This window comes from Tursiops truncatus, chromosome 1 (genome assembly GCF_011762595.2).
Source record: "Tursiops truncatus isolate mTurTru1 chromosome 1, mTurTru1.mat.Y, whole genome shotgun sequence".
Classification (NCBI taxonomy): Eukaryota; Metazoa; Chordata; class Mammalia; order Artiodactyla; family Delphinidae; genus Tursiops; species Tursiops truncatus.
Genome location: NC_047034.1, coordinates 137,585,188 through 137,598,863, shown reverse-complemented (window position 1 = coordinate 137,598,863; position 13,676 = coordinate 137,585,188). Strand labels below are relative to the sequence as shown.

General features: G+C 46.0%; 1 pseudogene; it reads right to left on the bottom strand.

The window, feature by feature from the left end:
• Positions 1-10,626: 10,626 nt before the first annotated feature.
• On the bottom strand, positions 10,627-12,092 carry LOC101338932 (G protein pathway suppressor 2 pseudogene; annotated as a pseudogene).
• Positions 12,093-13,676: the final 1,584 nt, after the last annotated feature.

The following is a 13,676-nucleotide window of genomic DNA, read 5'->3' as shown; positions in this document are numbered from 1 at the left end:
GGATGTCTGTACAACATCTGTGGAATGCTCTTGATCTGGTAATTTAGCATCTCAGCTCCAGTAGGAAATGAGGCTGGTTTGGTGTGATTCCCTTTGTTGGATCGTCTTCCTTTTTATGCCACAGATACTGGCATGAGAATCTCCCCTTTAAGTATTCTGGGGATTGTTTGCAGATAGTTTAGCCACTAACACGTATTAAGCGCCTGATCAGAGCCAGGTACTAGGTTGCTCCCATTCTCTAATGCTCCCAATGATCCTACCCGGTGGGCACTGGTCTTGCTCCCATTTTGAAGATGGGAAAATAGAGGCTTAGAAATGTTTCAAGAGGTGTCAAGGTCTCACATGCACCTTCTAGCGTTGGACATTTATGTGGAAGATCCAGAGATGAAAACTGTCTCCTGGAAGAGTGAGGGAGGGAAACTAGTGTTTCTTAGCAAACATGTGCTGCACACCTGCTGAGTGTTTGACAAACTTCATTGTGTTGAAAGTTCACAGCACACCTAGGAGGCGGCACTGTTAATGTCTCCATTTTAGAGAGGGGAACCTGAAGCCGAGCGGTGAAGGAACTTGCCCATTGTCAAGGAGCTAGTGAGCGGAGGCAAGTTTGGAGCTCTGGTCGTGTGCGGCAAAGCTTGTCCTTCTAGCCACTATGTAGAGCTGCCCCATAGCAAGTGTACAGGAGAAGCTGGGGTACCCGACTGAGGACCAGGGATGCTGACGAACCTGGAAGACTGCAGGATGCAGGGTGGTGTGGCAGCCCAGGAACTCTGGGTGTCACGACCAGTCAGTGTCTGCAAGCTTCCTCCTATTGTCCCCCTGCTGTTTCGGAGCTTTCAATTTTGTGTTCCTTCTCAGCTAAAAATAAGGTTTTGTTTGCACATAGGGGGAAGGACCTGGGACCCTCCTGAGAAAATCCACAGAGGAAACAGGACACAGAGTGGACTGCAGAGGCAGGAACGTCATTCCTCAGCTCTGAGAGGCTGGAAGCACGGAGCGGGAAATGGCGCTTCCCCTGTGTTTTTATGTTTAGCTGGGGTTTAATTAATAACCGGCAAACAAGTCTATAATTAACTCGATTTCCCTTTTGGCCAGCCGAGGGAATCATAATAAAGCTCCTTTTTAAGTCCACGGTGTTGCTGGAAGGATGGGAGGGAAATTGGGCTTTCCAGCACTGCTTGCCCAATAATGAGGGCCCTACATCGCATTCCTGGCTCCCTCCCCCTGCAAACTGTATTATCTGTACCAGATGTTGCATTAAAAGAAGAATTACTATACTTCAGGGCTCAAATTATATGTGCCTGATTTATTGCCCGGCCTCAGTTTTAAATGCTACCTTGCAGAACGCTGATAAATGATAGCTGATCATTTTGTGGAGTGCTGAGGTTGTTGAAGATCTCAAGGGTAGGAAGGGGTTAACTCCTTCCAGGCTGGGACCATTTGGCTGGCCATTTCACTCTCCTTCTGAACATTTCAAATCTCCCCACACCACCCAACCGAACACGTACCGTTTTGTTGTTTTTATTTTTCATCTCTAAAATGACATGCACAAGACTCTTGACTCCACGAGGCACTGTGTACATCAAAGATGAAGTACCAAATTTTAAGCATGGCTTTCAAGACCTGCCTCCAGCTTCCCTTTCCAGCCTCCCATTACTATATGCCTCTTCCCACATGCTCGGCCCCGAAGTCCCGAACAATCTGGCCGGTGCCTGCCTCACCAGCCTCATTTCTTGTCCCACTGCCACCCCGGCCTTCTTCCAGTTCCTTGAATGTCCTGACTCCTTCACGCAGCAGGAACTTTGCATGTGCTTCTCCCTCTACCTGGAGCTCTTTCCCCTCCATCCTTCATTTGGGCACCGTCTATCTCATCTCAGTACAAATGTCACCGTATGACCCCTGAAATTTATTAGATATCCCTTTCTATTCAGTCTCATGGTACCGTGTACATTTCCCTTCTAGCACTTTCCATAATGTATACTCATTTATCTATTTGTGTGATTATTTGCCTATTTCCCCTACCACATTATGAGCACCATAAGGCCAGGGACTGCATCTGTTTACCGCTGTAATTCCAGAGCCTAATACAGAGCCAGGCACAGATGCACAACATTTTTTAATTGAATGAATGTCTAGGGGAATAAAGCTGCCTGCCCACCCCATTCCTCACGCTGCTTATCATCCTCCTTTTGGTTATTTCTGCTTCCAAAAGAATGTCTTCACCTATTTCTGGAACCACCTTGCCTTTATAAAATCTCCATCACTAGTTTTGTGTGACCTCGGGCAAGTTACTTGACCTCCCTGGGCCTCAGTTTCCCTCATATGCAACATGGCTGTAACAATAGACTAGCTGTACCTGCTGGTTGTGCAGATTAAATGAGTCAGTGTATGAAGGCACTCCTGGCTCATGGGAGGTACCATGTAAAATGTTTAAAGGTTAGTGTTTTCTTGGTGAATATGCATGTCCTCTAACGTGACTTTCATTGGGCCTTTGCTCTGGCTCTGCTTCCTATAGCCACACCCTTTGGCTTTGACTCTGCCTTTCTCAGCATTCCTGGCCTCAGAGAGGGCATAGTTCAACCAAAGGGGCAGCTGACCCAGACTTGGGGAGGCTGCTCAAAGGAGTGGATGCCTGGTTCTTAGAAAATAGAGAGGACTTTGCCAGGTGCCGAACTGAGACAGAATATTCCAGGAAGAGGGAAAAGCGTGAAGAAAGCCCAGAGAAGCTGGAGAACAAGGTGTTTTGGAACCACAGCTCACCAGGGTCCAGTGTGGTTGCAGGACAGAGTGCAGCTGGGTGCAGACGCAGAGGATCCCAGGCCTCAGAGGACTTTGCGTGTCATGCTAAGGAGTTCGAGTGTACCCTGTAGCTTAGGAGCAGCAACTGACATTTTTGGGAGAAGAGAATTCCGTGGTCATCTCCAGATGTCGTAAGAGGGCAATCTGGACCAGCAGCAGGGGTCATGGTCATGTTAGACAGGAAGGGCAGCAGTGAATGCTTCAACTACATCCAACCCTGCTCAGTGTCTGCAGAGATGGGTCTGGGTTCCACATGGACCCGCGGGAGTCACCAACCTTTTAAAACCAAGGGTTTTAAAGATGTGCCAGTGCCCAGGCATGGATGGAGCTTCCTCCCCTCTATTCAATTCAGGTCTAATAGGCCCCGGGGGGAGCTGCAGATTCATGAGTGAGCAAGCAAATGGAGAGGAAAGAAGGTAGCTTTTGTTGAGGTCTGTCAAGTTTGTGAAGCTCTATAAGGAATCTTGCACATGCCTGGAACGAACATTTTCTCCTTCAATCCTCCCAACAATCCTGAGATGTAGGTATTGTGAACTCAGTGTTTATAGATGAGAAATCTGAGGCCTGGAGAGGCTTAGAAAATTTGTCCAACTCGTACTGACAGAGTTTTAGATTGTTTACTCCCAAACTCTTGTCATTGCTACTTTACCTGGCTGTTTGCTTTACACACACCAAGAAGAGTGATCCTTTGATACCTGTGTTATTGCTCTACTAAACTATAAGCCTGTTCAGTGCCCAGTACTGGGCATTTCACACATTAAATTCTCAATCTGTATTTGCTGATTAGCCCAGTATCTTCTAAACCTACAGTGACTCCATCAGTCACTAGAGGGCATGATGGATATGCAATGTGGAGTGAAATTGAGTTACAGATGATTTAATTACTCAGCTAAATCCTCTTCCATCCATCCTTCCTTTCTTCTATGTATAGATCATTAACTTGTTCACAAAAAAATTATGAAATGCCTCAGATGTACAGTGTACTAGGCTAGGGACATAGGGGTTAAACCCTTCAAATTTCTTATTGTTTCTGGCAACTATGGAGGAAAGACCACCATGGGTTTAAATCATGAGAACCCATAGACAGCCCTTCATTCAGTCTTGGAGGCAAGGAAGACTTCTCTGAGAAGGTGATACCTGAGCTGGGTTTAAAAATGAGTTGAAATTTGCTAAGTGTAGAAGTGAGAGAGAAAGGTAGTCTAGGTGAGGAGTCAGCATAAGCAAAGGCCCAGAAAAAGAAGTGACAAGGTCTGGAGTCTACAAACAGATTGGGATGGAGAGATGTAATGGAAGCCTGGAGGTGGGGCTGGAGATGTGGGCTGTGAATGGCATCCTGAGGGCTGTTGGACTAGCCGTGAGGTCTTCAGCAGAGTCCATGAAAGGTTTTAAGTGAGTTGGAGGTGAGAGAGAGAAGGGATTCTTTTTATGTTCTGTTTTGTCTTTTAGAAAGATCACTTTGGTTGCAAAGTAGAAAATAAAAAACTGGGGATAAGAACAGTTTGAAGACTATATTAATCCAGACAAGAGATGATGGTGGCCTGATTAAGGCAGCAGATATGAGGTGGGGAGAACTGGATGGATTTTAAGATTTAAACACATTTTAAGGAAGTAGAATTGATAGATCTTGTTGACTGTTAGAGATGAAGGAACCGATGATGATTCCCAGGTTTCTGGTTTGAGGGCCTAAATGGATGGAGGTGACATTCACGGGGGTGGAGAACACGGAAGGGAGGAGTGGAGTTTGGAGGAAAATGACAAATACAATTTTAAACATGCTGTGAACTGCCTCTGGTACATCTGGGTGAAGATATCCAGCAGGCAGCTCCATGCATGTATTTGGTGCTTAGAGAAGGCTCTGGGTTGGAGAGACAGATTTTTGGAGGTATAAGCATATGGATGGTCTTTAGAGACACGGACTGGAATGAGTTCAAGCAGGATTAGTGTTTGAGGAAAGAAGAACTGAGACTTGGAGGAGGAGCCTCAGCCGCAAAGGATCAAGATCTGAAAGGGTGGGAGAAATCTCTAGGACAATTACATCATTGAATCCCGGGGGAAATCCTTTAGGAAGGTTGGGTTAACAGTGGCAAAAGCTGCAGAGGTCAGGAAAAAGGACTAAGAGGTATCTACTGGTTTTAGCAAACAATATGGGAAGGGCAGTTTCTATGAAATGGTGGGTGTAGAAACCAAGATTCAGTGACTTGAGGAGTGATTCAGAGGTGAAGAAGTGCAGGCAGTGAGTGAAGATGCTATTACGGGAATCTTGGGTATGAAGGAAAGGAAAGAAGTTAGGAAGTAACTCTCTAGGAATATGGAATCAAGCGGGGGTGGTTAAACTTAATAGAGAATCTTGACCACATTTATGAAATCACAGTGAGTCGAGAGGAAGAGGCTGAAGACAGAAGATGGAGAGCAGACATAAAGAAACTTACGGGTGGCAGGTAGATTGCAGTGGACCGAGGTGACATTGGCCTGATGGAGGCCTTTTCATCCCACGAAAATGCAAAAAGAGACTGTAAACCAGAACGAGATGAGAGAATTCCCTCAGCCACACCTGTCTGAAGCTGAAAATTGGTCTTGAAATTCTGTTGCAAGTCTTTGTAGTTGTTTTGTCCACACATCTATCCATTCATTTAGTTTCTGATCACCTCCCACACTGGAATCTACCTATTCACTGGTCTGTCTGTGGCCCATCCACCTTGGCAGAGCTAGCTTCCATCCCTATGTGTAAGACCAATCATTCTGAGTTTATTATTTTTGTTCTCTTTGTAAAGTGCCCAGATAAAGATCCTTTCCGGGTATTGTTAGGGATTGAATAAATGAATCAATAAATGAATACATGAATGAATACCCACTCCAGATCTCCTTCAACCAACCATGACATATATTTATTAAGCAACTGCTATGCGCAAGGCAATGTGCAGGTGCTCAGGCCACGATAATGAACTAAATGGAGCTCGTAGAGCTTATTGCTGGTTAGAGACACAGATCTGATAATAGATGATCACACTACAAATGCATTTTGAGGGAAGGGGCATAATCTATACACAGGGGGCTGGAGATGGCTTCCTGGAGCGGGTGACTAAGCAGAAACTGAGCTTTCCAGGTTAATCCATGTTGACTACTATAGTCTGTTGTTTTATGAATAGAAAATCAGAGTATTTCTATCGGAATCTGCTATACTTGTGAATGTATGAATGAACAAATGAATGATTGAATGAATAAATATTTTTTCCAGCCTATTAACAATATTTATAGTCATCTATCTTTGAACTCTTACTTCCCAGAAAGCATAAGTCTCCATTAACCAGCTGCCCACTGTCAGGGGATTTTGTAAATAGTGACATGCTATAATTCCAGTCTGTTCTTTTCTAACATCCGTACTTTTCTGGGGAAGAACTGTATGTTTCTTCTCATCTGACTGTAATAAGTATTTAAAGCAAGGCGTTTGAACTTTGGATGTGGGGGACCTTTCTTCGGTTGAAGAAGCCAGCTTCTCCTCCAGGCCATTTAATTGACCTGAAGGCTTGTGTGAGCCCTATGAAAATAACTGTTGATGGAGGATGGCTTTGCTCAGAAATTGTGGAAATGACTGGGAGAGATAGACAGTTTTAGCCACTCGGCCCTGGTGTTTCGGACAGGCCACCCAGAAATCAATCCTCAGCAGAGAACACTCTTCTACTTTTGCAAATCTCCAGAGGAAGAAGAACCTACAGCTTTAACACACCTCCATCATGGTGATTAGAAATGATAAAATCAAGAAATGCTCTGGGATAGATTGGTAGATGTCTTGAGGATCTACAAGTACAGCTTTGCTAATAAAAATAATACTGGGTCCTGTTGATGGTGTCTACCATGTGTCAGCCTGGTGAGGTGACAGGCCATCTGTGTCCCTGTCTAAGGAAGTGAAGAAAAGACAGGGGGCAGTGCTGAATGGGGGATAGAGAAGGACTCAGCCAAGGTCATGTCCCCAGCCTGGCCTCCAGGGCCCTGGAGCTGCAGGGGGCATTTTGAAAGGCTCTGGCAAGGCCCTATCATTCACCCTGGGCTGAGCGGGAGAACATATTTTACTCAGCACAGAGAAAATACTCTAAACAACCAAGAGTTATCAACCAATCAACAAAGGTCTTCTAAAGACTTACTGGGTGCTGTTTGTCAGGGGTCATATATGAAAATTAGAAAACTAGAGAGAAAAAATATTACACAGAAGAGCCTTAAGAATAATACTATCTTAAAAAATTAAATACTGCATTGTACAGTTCAAAATCAGGGACTATGGAGATTCAGAGAAGGTGGTGGTGCCGTAGGGTAAGATGCTTGTGAAAGGCCATAAAAAAGAACAAAATTTTGCCATCTGCAGCAACATGGATGGGCTTGGAGGGCATTATGCTAGGTGAAATAAGTTAGACTGAGAAAGACAAATACTATATGATATCACTTATTTGCGGAATCTAAAAAATACAACAACCTAATGAATATAACAAAAAAGAAGTAGACTCACCGATATGGAGGACAAACTAGTGGTTACCAGTGGGGAGGGGGAAGGGGAAGGGTATTATAGGGGTGGGGGAGGGTGGGACAAACTATTGGGTGTAAGATAGGCTCAAGAATCTATTGTACAACACGGGGAAAATAGCCAATATTTTGTAATAACTATCAGTGGAGTGAAACCTTTAAACATTGTATTAAAAAAAAAAAAGGAAAACAAAATTCTGCCTATCTTCCAAAAAAAAATAGACCCTGCTCAGGAGTCACCTTTTCTGAGAAGCCTGTCTGACGCCTCCTCCTCCCCTAGCCACTGTTCGGGTTCCCAGCCATGTGCTGTCATAGTGTGTAATACTTGCCTCCTGGTGTTTACCAGGCTGTTTACTTGCCCATTACAATAAACAGACTTGCTCCATCTAGATGAGTTCTGGGAAGGAAGTACAGTGTGGTGTTTGGAAGAGGTTGAGCAAATACCTAATTTCCCAGGCTCACTTTCCTTATTTGAAAACCTGGGATAACAATGGTTTCTATCTATTTATCTATCTACCTACCTATAAAATTATCAGTATTACTATGATCTTTTCTATTTGCTCCCAGATCCATTTTTTTACATCTTTATTGGAGTATAATTGCTTTACAATGGTGTGTTAGTTTCTGCTTTATAACAAAGTGAATCAGTTATACATATACATATGTTCCCATATCTCTTCCCTCTTGCGTCTCTCTCCCTCCCACCTTCCCTATCCCAACCCTCCAGGTGGTCACAAAGCACCGAGCTGATCTCCCTGTGCTATGCGGCTACTTCCCACTAGCTACGTACCCTACGTTTGGTAGTATATATATGTCCATGCCTCTCTCTCACTTTGTCACAGCTTACCCTTCCTGCTCCCCATATCCTCAAGTCCATTCTCTAGTAGGTCTGTGTCTTTATTCCTGTCTTACCCCTAGGTTCTTCATGACATTTTTTTTTCTTAAATTCCATATATATGTGTTAGCATACGGTATTTGTCTTTCTCTTTCTGACTTACTTCACTCTGTATGACAGACTCTAGATCTATCCACCTCATTACAAATAGCTCAATTTCATTTCTTTTTATAGCTGAGTAATATTCCATTGTATATATGTGCCACATCTTCTTTATCCATTCATCCGATGATGGACACTTAGGTTGTTTCCATCTCTGGGCTATTGTAAATAGAGCTGCAATGAACATTTTGGTACATGACTCTTTTTGAATTATGGTTTTCTCAGGGCATATGCCCAGTAGTGGGATTGCTGGGTCATATGGTAGTTCTATTCCCAGATCCGTTTTTGATTCTCTTTGTCTTGCTCTGGGATAAGGTTGACCCTTATGGACTGCATTACCTGGGCTCCCTTGATGACAGGCTTGGCTCACGGGAGGCCCTGGCAGGATGTGGAGCAATAGGAAGAGAGAGGCCTGGGGTATTTCTTTGCTGCCCCAGCACCACGTTCTTGGCCGTATTTTGTGGTTGACGTCCTGCATGGGAGCTGGTTTTCATAGCTTCACTAACACTGTCTCTGTCCCTCCCTGTCCCTCTAGCCCTTGTGGGGCTAACAGCTCTCTGCTGTTGCCAGTGTCTGAGGATTCTCATCTGCTCCCTTATCTCTGCCCCTTATCTCTTCAACGGTCCTTTTACTAAAGTCTTTTTTGTTCTTTTCTGGACCATCTGTGGTGAACTTGGCTTCCCTGATGGATACAGTTTTCTCAATAGGGCTGTTGTGTGTGGCTGCTAGTGGTCACTTGAGTTTTATTCTTTTCCTCCTACTTCAATCAGACTGGCTGAGAGTCTGTGGCCAGCTTAAGCCAAAGCCCTCCTGCTCCCCGTGAGCTGTTTCTCCAGCCTGATGGGTGGTCCGTGCAGGTGTCTCACACATACTGATGGTCCCGGCCTCTGTGGTAAACAAATGTTCCCAGGGCTGCCCCAGCTGGTAGAAGTACGGCCCCTTTTTCTAGAGGTTTTCCACCATACCCCCCAACCCCAATTCTGATCTTCCTGCCATCCGGCTCCTTAGGGGTGATCAAGGCCAAAGAGAGATGCAAACGTGTGTCCTCTTTCCTCTTTGGGCCGTGCCTTAGTCTGCTAGGGCAGCCATAACAGAATGTCACAGACTGGATGGTTTAAAGCACAGAAATTTACTTGTCACAGTTTGGGAGGCTGGAAATCTAAGATCAAGGTATCATTCAAGGTATCAATTGTTTTGGTTTCTCCTGAGGACTCTGTCCTTGGCTTGCAGATGGCTGCCTTTTTGCTGTGTCCTCACGTGGTCTTTTCTCTGTCGCACGCCCTCCTGGTGTCTCTTCCGCTTATGAGGACACCAGTCTAATCAGATTAGGACCCCAACCTTATAGCCTTATTTAACCTTAATTACCTCCTTCGATGCTCTATCTCCCAAAAGAGTCATATTGAGGGTTAGGGCTTCAACATATGCATTTTGGGAGGACACAGTTCAGCCCATAACAGGCAATGATGGAAAGCATGAAGAAGCAGACACACAAACTCAGACACTTTAGGCAGAGAAATGCCTTCTTTCTCCCTCTTTCCCTGAGGAAAGATGATTCTAACTTTATCAAAGCCCACAGATCTCCCCCAGGGCCAACTTTCCATCCTCCTGTGGTCTAGAGGGTAAGGCATGGGCTTCAAGCCAGATAGTCCTAGCTCTGCATTTACATGAGATGCAGTCAGGTCAATTGCTTCCCTTCTCTGAGTCCCTATTTCCTCACTTGACTGGGTTGTTAATTAAATGACTTAAGGCATATGGAAGCTGTGAGCACACTTCTACCCCTCTGAGGACATTTTGGGAAGAAACTTAGGAGGATCTCTTCCAACTGCCATTTTTCAGACAGTGTGTAATTCGTTGTTACTTCTTAATAATTTGCTTTTTTTCCAGACAGCCCACACCTCCTTCCCTACCAATAGGCGTACCTTATAACCGTAAGCCTAACTCTAGACACCTCGGCTTCTAGAGGCAGGTGTAACAGGTGTGTGGAAGGAAGTGGGCATGCTGACCTCGTGCTGGGGTCCCAGGGATGAATCAAGCAAGGTCCTCACCCCCAGGGAACCCCGGCATGGCTTTGGAAAATGGATGAGAAACCATGGCGATGTGGTGAGGACAGTGTGGTGAGGGAGGGAGTGCACATAGGAACCAGTTTGGGCATGGATGGTTTTTGAGACAGGAGGGCTAGAGTGTCTGGGGAGGCTTTCTACAGAAGGTGAGGCTCCCCCTTTTATTTTCAAGTGACAGTAGACTTTATTGGCCTGGGACTCGGACACACTGGGGACCCTCCTCCATGGTGAGCAGTGAGGGTTGAAGATATAATCTGATAGTCACTTGTGGTAGAATCTTGGGTCCTGACTATGCTAGATAGTGGTGAGCCAAGGGCAGGGCTGGCTGGTAGCTGAAAAGCCCAACTTTTCAGGCTGTTGAATCCGCACAAGGATCTGCGGGGAGAGGCAGGGAGTCCAGGGCTGGATGCGGAGCTTGGGGATGTGTGGGGCATGGGGAGGGTGAATCAGAGAAGCAGTCGGCTGTTAGCATCTCCCATCTGCTTTTGCAAGGACAGGGCACCACCAGGCTAGGGGAACCCTTTTTGGGTGGGCTGAAAGTGGCCGTGCATGGCGTGGGGCTGTGACTGTGGCTGAGATAGGTACTGCACTGCCCGAAAGGCTTAACATCGTGCTCTGAACTGCTGAGTAGGACTACAGGTTAGCTGCTCGGGTCCATGCTGAGGTGGAGGCTGAACGGTCCCATAAGCACAACCTGGGCTGCCTTGGAATTGTCCATGCTCTGGGCTCCCTTTGGAAGCAGCGGCTGAGCCCATGTAGTGCTGGGTCATAAGCATCTGGGGCCCAAACATCAGTTTGGCTCTGTCAGCTGTCATGAGGTGATTGTGTCCTCCAGCTGTCCCCCACTTGCTGAGGGTGTGAGTTCCTGGGTGACAGTCAGGCTCTGCTGGTGCACAGCTGATGTCAGAGTGGTCAGGTCATTCTGCTCCTTTTGCCTTTGTTTTTCTTCTTCATGTAGAATGTTCTTGAGCTGCAGGAAAACAGTGCTTTTCTTCCTGTTGGGCCAAAAGCTTCTCCTGAAATGTCAAGATTTGTCTCTTGGTCTCTTCCCATGACATTCTCTCTTCCATCTCCTTCTCCCTTCTCTCCTGTTCTTCTTTATCTTCTGTTGCATCATCTTGTCCACCTCTTCTTCCTCTTGCTGCTTGTGCCCCTGCACAAGGGGCACAATGGGCTGGTGCAATGCCCTGGCCATGACATTGGAAAGCTTGGGGTGCTCCAGGAGCATGGGCAGGGTGCTGCCTGGGGTGTTTGGGCAGTGGGCACCCGGCTTGGTCACTGATCACCAGACTTAGGATGGGCCCACCTTGTTTTTGCTTCCTCTGCAGCCTCCCTGGGGTTTTCTTTTTTTTCCCCACTCCCCAGAGGTATGGGAAACTGATCAGAATGAGTGGAGGACAGGACATTCCAGCAGACAGAATTACAGGAAAGTGAGAAACTTGCCCTTGAGTCGGAAGCAGAAGTGATGCTCTCAGACTTCCAGGAGGTTAGGGAAGATGTCTTGGGGTTAAATAAAGAGGACTCACGGGGACTGCGTTGAAGGAGGTGAGTGTGATGAAATGCCCCTGATGTGCATGGGAGTGAAATGCCTATGGGTGGGCATGTAAGCCAAGCACAACTTCTGGGGGCCTGGGTAGGATAATCTGGGGGTATGACAAGCTGGTGGGGGTCCCCCTGGGATCAGTCTGGACATCCTTACGCAGTGGCTCCCGAGCTGCTATGCCCATTGTTCCCCTGGGCTGTTCTGGAGGCCAAATCTGTTGTAGATGTTATTGACTGCCATGTTTGTTGTGTCAGAGCCAGGGCCTGAGTGGAGTAGACCTCCTCTCCTCATTACCTCACTTGAGCAAGCACCATCATTAATGTTTGCTTTTCTTAAGAAATGTACTTATTTCTAGTTATATAAGCAATAGGTTCATCCTAGAAAATTGGGAACGTACAGAAACATATACAAAGAAGGGAGTTAAAAACAATGTCCTGATATCAAAGAGATCTGATGTCAGAGTTTGCAGAGACACTTAACATTTTGGTGTAACTTCTTCCAATGCATTTTTTTTTCTTTGTACGTGTACATTTACGTGTACGTGCATAGAAATATAAATGTTCGTGTGTTTAAGTCATACAACCTGCTTTCCATCAAGCTGGCATTAAAAAATGGGGTGGTATTAGTAGTCATAACTTGTATTTTACTGGCTCCTCCAAACCCTCTTTTGCAAAGGTCTCCTGAATTATTTCTGGGAAGTTCTACAGAATTTCTCATATGAACTCAGGAACTACTCCTCTGTTTTCTTTACTTTCAGAATTGTGGTCCTTACAAAGATATTCACTCTGGAGGTCTCCAGGCCTCTGACTCTGCCTCGCTTTTGCTGCCAGGGCCCACCTTCAAAGCCTTTTCTAATGGGCACTGTTATGAGTCTTATAGCTGCCATGTACTTTGGCCCCTCCTGGTGCCCTGGAGCCATCCTCCAGGAACAGAGCACAGCTGAGCTCTCTGGAGCCTGTAGGAAACCAAAGCTAAGCTGAGATCCCTATAGAAGTGGGAATCTCTGACCCTTTTGGCTATACTTTGGGGGTGCAAACAGCCCTGCTTTAGGTCCTATGTAGCAACGTCTGCCAGAGCTTTTTATTGAAAATGGTTGTGATAAATAGGCTTGAAAGATGGCCACCATCAACTCCTTCCCTCCCTGCAAGCACCTGCTGCTCCTCACATCAAGAAGTGAAATCTAGTCCCCAACCCTTTGAATCTGGTCTGGTCCTCGTGACTTACTACCAACAAGATGCATCCAAAAGCATGTTCTGGGACTTCTGGGACTAGGTGATAACAAGGCTTGACACTACCTGAGTCTCTTGAAATGCTCATTCTTGGGTTACTTCTTCCCAGAACCCACCACCATATGATGAGAAGCCATATAGAGGGTCTACATGTAGGTGCTCCAGTTGACAGCCCCATCTGAGGGCACAGTCTGCACCAACCGCCAGGCATGTGAGTGCGCCATCTTGGATTCCCAAGGAGTCCAGCCTTCAGGTGACTCTAGCTAAACCCACCATTTGACCACAACCACATAGGAGACCCTGAGGAAAACTGCCCAGTTAGCTCAAGGAACCATGAAGGAAAATGATAAATTGCTGTTTTAAGTCACTAAATTTCAGGGTAGTTTGCTACACCGTCACATAAGGTAAACAGCAGATTTTAGCTTCTCTCTTAGCTCAGATATATTCTGAGTTCCCCAGGAACTGCGTGACAGACACCCTGCCTTCCCCAGAACAGCCCCCGCCCAGCCTATGTATGAGGCTTTGTGTCTTGGTTAAAC